The sequence below is a fragment of the Heloderma suspectum genome, chromosome 2 (genome assembly GCF_057233095.1).
Source record: "Heloderma suspectum isolate Gila_16-S chromosome 2, 16-S_ref, whole genome shotgun sequence".
Classification (NCBI taxonomy): Eukaryota; Metazoa; Chordata; class Lepidosauria; order Squamata; family Helodermatidae; genus Heloderma; species Heloderma suspectum.
Window position 1 is genome coordinate 342790342 of NC_139459.1, and position 6000 is coordinate 342796341.

General features: G+C 47.3%; 1 protein-coding gene across 3 annotated transcripts in view; it reads right to left on the reverse strand.

Moving 5' to 3' along the window:
• LOC146355284 (inactive serine/threonine-protein kinase TEX14-like) overlaps nucleotides 1-3228 on the reverse strand; it is a 42785-nt gene extending 39557 nt beyond the window's left edge. The window contains exon 1 of one of the 3 annotated variants that reach the window (XM_084832540.1): nucleotides 2775-3228. The gene's annotated coding sequence lies outside the window, so the exon portion shown is untranslated. The remainder of the gene's footprint in view (nucleotides 1-2774) is intronic. The other 2 variants (XM_084832541.1, XM_084832536.1) reach the window with 2 other exon arrangements.
• Nucleotides 3229-6000: the final 2772 nt, after the last annotated feature.

The following is a 6000-nucleotide window of genomic DNA, read 5'->3' on the forward strand; positions in this document are numbered from 1 at the left end:
TTTTAGCTACTAGAATGTTGACAACAAAAACACATTCTCTTGGTGTAAGTCTGGAGTTTGAACTTTCAAAACTCAGTTTTGTTCAATTCATCAGGAACCCTTGAAAAGAGAGTGCCCTCTTTTTGTGGAGCTCTGACTATTACTTGCGGTTCTTTAATCAAGGCAGACAACAAAGTGACGTCTCTGGCAGTTGATGGGTGTTCGTAATAGAGAACCGAATCATCTCTATTCTGCTTAAACATAAACTAGGGATGTCAGAGAATTCCGCCACGGATCTCGGTGAGGCCAAATGCCAGTGCATTCGGCCCCCCGAACTCCGTGGCGGAACGGCCTGCCACCCCCCATCCCCCGCAGATCCCCCCCGGGACGAGACTTACATGGGGCGGATGTTCCGGACGGCGGCGGCTTTGGCGGCGGATGGTCTTCCGACCGGCCGCCGCCACCGCTGCCATTTGCAGTCCCCCCCCCATTTGTGATAGGCTACGTAAAGACTTACGTAGCCTATCACGTCTGGGTTAAAAAAACAAAAAAACAAAAACGCGTATGCAAATGGCGGTGGCTATGGCCGCCGCCATTTGCATTCCCTATTTTTGGTTGTCTTAGTCTACGTAAATATTTACGTAGACTAAGATGGCGAAACTAAGGGGGAACGCATATAGCGTAGTGGATGCTATTTGCGTTCCCCCTTATTTTCGCCGTCTTAGTGTACGTAAATATTTACGTAGACTAAGACAACCAAAAATAGAGAACGCAAATGGCGGCGGCTGTAGCCACCATTTTTGCATTAGCAACTCCACACTTCATGAATTTTGACAGAGTGTCAGGCATATAGAGTGTCCAGACAGTTCAGATTTTGAGGAAGAGCTGGAATACGTGGGGCAGGAACTTTCTCAGGCTTTAGAAGCACAGCTGGGCTTAGAGGTGTCATGGAAGAGGAGGGGGGAGATCTTCTCATCTCTCAAGTTAAGAGAATTTGCTGCCTCCTTTTTCTAAACGGAAACTAACTTTTGTAGTTTCTCTTTGAACTTTTTAAAGGCTGTTTCCTTTGTAGTCTGTGAATCTTTAGCAATTTACATCTGTATGCTTCATTAGAGTAAATGGAATCAAAGCCTTGGAAATGCAGCCTCTTATTTGAGCGCTGAAGTCACAAATCAAACTCAGCTTGTCATACACTGAGCTGACCACAAACACATAGTCTACAGCAACAAGAGTTTATGGCTATGAGCCGATCTACATCGCGCCCGCCATCGCAACAAATCCGGTGTCCTGTCGGGTTAAACGCTCTCGCATTAAAACACGATTATCCACACTCATCCATTTTCCCCGTTACGGTGCTTCATCAAATGCGTGAGCTCGGTTCACACTCGAGTGCTCTGCTGTTTTCCTGCTCTTAAAGATGGAAGTTCTCATTGGAGGAACAGAAACTCTTCCTGTTTCTGCTGATTCCATGCCCACCACGCTCACAGCGCTCGAAGGCCCCATGTCATAGGGATGTACGAAAGTCACTTACCTTGAACGAAATTTGATTCACGGTGGGGGGGAGGTGCTCCGTCCCTCCCCCCGAAATTCTGGCGGGGGGAGGCGCTCCATCCCTCCCCCCCAAATTATGGCCGGGGGGGAGGTGCTCTGTCCCCCCACCAAATTCTGGCCGGGAGGGAGGCGCTCCATCCCTCCACCCACGAATCCTGGCCGGCCGGGCCGCAAATGGCGGCAGCCGTAGCTGCCGCCATTTGCGTCCCTGCAGTCAGCCGTGATAGGCTACGTAAATGTTTACGTAGCCTATCACAGATGAGTAAAACAAAAACTGCGCGTACGCAAATGGCGGCACCCATGGGTGCCGCCATTTGCGTTCCTTATTTTGGCACGTCTAGTTTACGTAAACATTTACGTAGAGTACGGCAAAAATAGGGGGAACGCAAATAGCGTAGACGCTACGCTATTTGCATTTCCCTTATTTTCGCCGTAGACTAAGTAAATGTTTACGTAGACTAGACGTGCCAAAATAAGGATAATAAAAATAAGGATAATAAAAATAATAAAAAATAAGGTTTTTTTTTTTTTTTACTCAGCCGTGATAGGCTACGTAAATCTTTACGTAGCCTATCACGTTTTTTTGTTTTTTGTTTTTTTTTAGTGGAAATGGCAGCGGCAGCAGCCGGTCGGAAGACTGGCCACCGCAGCCACTGCCGCTGAACTGCCACTGGAGCCGCCGCCGCCAGGAGGATTCGCCCAAGGTAAGTCCTGTCCTGGGGGGGGGGGGCAGACCGTTTTACCACCAATTTCGGGGGGCCGAATGTGCTGGCATTCGGCCTCCCCGAGATTCGTGGCGAAATTCTCTGACATCCCTACCATGTCGTCTTCCGGCTACTGATCGCATAGCTTCCTCAGCACTAAATGTTTCCTCAGCAACAAGCAAAGGGCTGCATGTGCGTGCACTTGTCTGATCTCGGAAGCTAAGCAGGGTCAGCCCCAGTCAGTAGTTGGATGGGCGACCACCTGGGAATCAGGCTTCCTGCACTAAGCAGGGGGTTGTTCTATCCCTTCAAATGAGACTAAGTTTTACCCCCTGCTATCACCCGCTTCGGAATTTTTTTAAAAAAATTAAGGCATTATCTTCGAAGAATCGTGGCTTCTCCGCAAAAATTTTTTTTTTTCTAATTCAGGCATGATCTTTGAAGATTCGAAAATTTGAAGATTTGAAGCTTTGAAGATTTGAAGCCGAATGCAAAAGTCCCAAGGACCATTCAAAAGACACAAGGAAAGCAAATACTTACTCCGCCCAACGCCCTGGTGCCGTTTCTTCAGACTCACTCAGCCTGATTGACTCAATCAGTGGAGACCACGCCTTTAACCTCCCGGGTGTCCCGACTCATGTTCTCTGGTGCCTTGGCAGACCTCAAAGGCGGTCCGTCGCACCCCACTGGCACCTTCGCGGTCTTGTTGTCTGACCCCAGGGTGGTCCAAGGGGGACTCCTGACTGCCTCGCCAGATTGTTGTACAAATTGCTAGTTTCGCCCCCTGGAGGCTAGTCCAATTTGCCCCGAAGAGGAGAGTCACACACTTCAGGCTGGGTCCAACTCGATTTTATTGTTTGCAAACTGTTCGACAGAGGAGCTCAGTGCTCAAAGCAAAGTCGACGCTGGGCAACGCCCGCGCTACAGTTTTATCGTTTCAGCTTGCATTCCTTAGCCAGCGTGTCGTTTTTGCTTGGTTGCTACAAGCTTATCTAACTACCTTATATGGGGTTGCTATTCATTCATTCTAGGCATGCGCAGCTCTTGAGGTGCTACGTGTTGTTCAAGACACACACAATGGCTTTATGTTACATTTTTGCCACAATGGCATAAGTGATTGTATCAGTCAACACACAATGGGATCTGTGATTCCAAGCAGCGGGGGTGTGGGTGGATTATAATCCCGTTTTATAGAACACATCCCTGCTGCTCGGCTCCTTGTCAATTACCCTCTAACCAGCTGAACCAGCAAGGTGAGTTACTTTAGGGCCTTTGGTCTGCATTTAGCCTTTGACTCATCATTTCCTGCTGTAATATAAAACTGAGGTGAGGAATGATGAAAAAACTGAACTTTCTTTAGGGCCTTTGTGCTCTAATTTCAATAAAATACACTGAGGTTGTGTGACAAGTGTGTTTTTTAGCCATTGCACAATACTCCTACAAGTGACTTTTTGAAGATAATAGCAAGATGGTCCAACTGAATGTAGCAAATTGTACAGGCGTATTTACATTATAAACATATGTCAGTTTTGTACCGACAGTTAACTGTCTTACCTTCCCTCAAAGAAGCATGGGAACTGTAGTTTGATATCCCGACCCTTAGAATAGGGGTGGGCAACTTGTGGCCTTCCAGATGTTTTAGACTACAACTCCCAGGAGCCCTAGCCAACATAGTCAATAAGAAGAGTCCCGCTGGATCAGACCAAGGGCCCATCGAGTTCAGCATTGTGTTCACACAGTGGCCACCTAGCGGCCCATGGGAAACCCACAAGCAGGACATGAGTGCTCCTCCCACCCATGTTCCCCAGCAATTGGTATACATAGGCATACTGCCTCTGATACTGTCGGTAGCATATAGCCATCAGAACTAGTAACCACAGATAGCTGTTGATACCCATGATAGCCATTCATGGTAAGGGAAAATGGGAGTTGTAGGCTGAAACATATGGAGACCCACAAGTTGCCATCTTCCGCCTTAGAACTACAATTTCCAGGATTCCGAGGAAGAGGGAATGACATTTAAGGTCTGTGGAATGAACATGTCCTTTATGAACTCTTCACCCCATCCCCATTCTAGTCATATCTGGCTAGGTCTTATCAGCCTTCCCCAAACTGGTGGCCTCTGGGTGTATTGGATTTCAGTTCCCATCAGCCCCAGCCAACATAGCCAACTGTCTGAAAGGCTGGAAGTTATAGTCCAAACTATCTGGAGGGCACCAGGTTGGGGAAGGCGATGTTTTATCATCCTAAAGTAGCGGTGTTGTAGTTCAACGTTATTGATTTTTAAAAGGTACCACATCTGTTGTAGTTGCTGGCATAAGAACAGAAGAAGAGCCCTGCTGGATCAGACCAAGGGTCCATCTAGTCCAGCATTCTGTTCACACAGTGGCCAATCAGCTTCCCACGGAAAACCTACAAGCAGGAAAGGAGTGCCACAGCACACAAAACTGTGTATTGTGTGCAATGTTCCAGTAAATTCCACTTACTGGGGAGCAACAGCAGAGGAGGGTGTTGCCTTCATGTCCTGCTTGTAGGCTTCCTGTAGGCATCTGTTATCCAGTGTGGGAAACAACAAGCTGGTCTAAATAGACTCTTGGTCTCATCCATCAGGGCTCTTCTCATCACGTGTTCATTTAATGTGATTTTATTATTATTTTCAGGGACAGATGTTTGGGGGTCCCACCGCACCACCCAGCATAGTAAGCAACCCGCCCACTCCCCGCCCCCCAAACATAGCGAGCACTGGAGAGACAAAGAGCACCTCTACACCAGCCTAAAATCCCGCATTTAAAATGGGGCTTTCTGCTTCCATTTTAAATGCAGGATCATGACGGACTCCCTTTACATGCTCTTCCTTCCCCGCTCCTTTCCCCCCTTATCTGAGTCTGCCATATGTTTCATTACACAGCTGCTAGATGGTGCTGTGGTCTAGCTCCTCTTATTGTGGCTTTTCCTTTTTCACAAGGGAACTGAAGCAGAACTCAAGCATGGTAATTTGATAGCTCATTGTCTTCGATCTTTTAAAAAACGGAATAAAGATCATTTAGTGCGGGAGATGCCCTGGAGGTTGACGACATCATCTAAAGGGCCTGCAAACTTCCACGAATAACCAATCTCAATAGCAGGATAAAAACTCCGTGTGAAGAAGCCCAAAGCTGGCTCAAAAAAGAGCAATCGCCAAACTTCCCCATTTCCTGGTTCATCTGTCATTTCCCCTCCCTCCCTCCCTTGAAACTGAGGAAATATACCGCTTCCCCTCCTTCTTTTGGCTTGGAGGGGAAAGGGGAAGCAGCGTGGACACAGCAGCATGAATGAAGAGGAGGACATGGGACCTTACTTATTGATCAGTAAGGTCCCATGGCAAGCGATGCTAGCGAGAAAAAGAGTCCAAGATGGGTGGGAGCTTTTAAAAAAGGAAATTCTCAAGGCACAATCACAAGCAATTCCAACAAGAAGAAAAGGTGGAAGACAACAGAAGAACCCAATGTGGCTTCACAAAAAGCTTAGGGATGACCTGAAAACAAAAAAGGACACATATAGGAAGTGGAAAGAAGGCCAAGCTACAAAGGAAGAGTACAGGCAGGTAGCACAGAATTGCAGGGATGGCGTCAGGAAGGCTAAAGCTGAGAATGAGCTGAGGTTAGCAAGGGATGTTAAAAACAAAAAGGCTTTCTTCAGCTACGTGCATAGTAAAAGGCAGAGGAAAGAAATGGTGGTTCAGCTATTAAATAAGGATGGCAAAACGATAACAGATGACAAAGAAAAG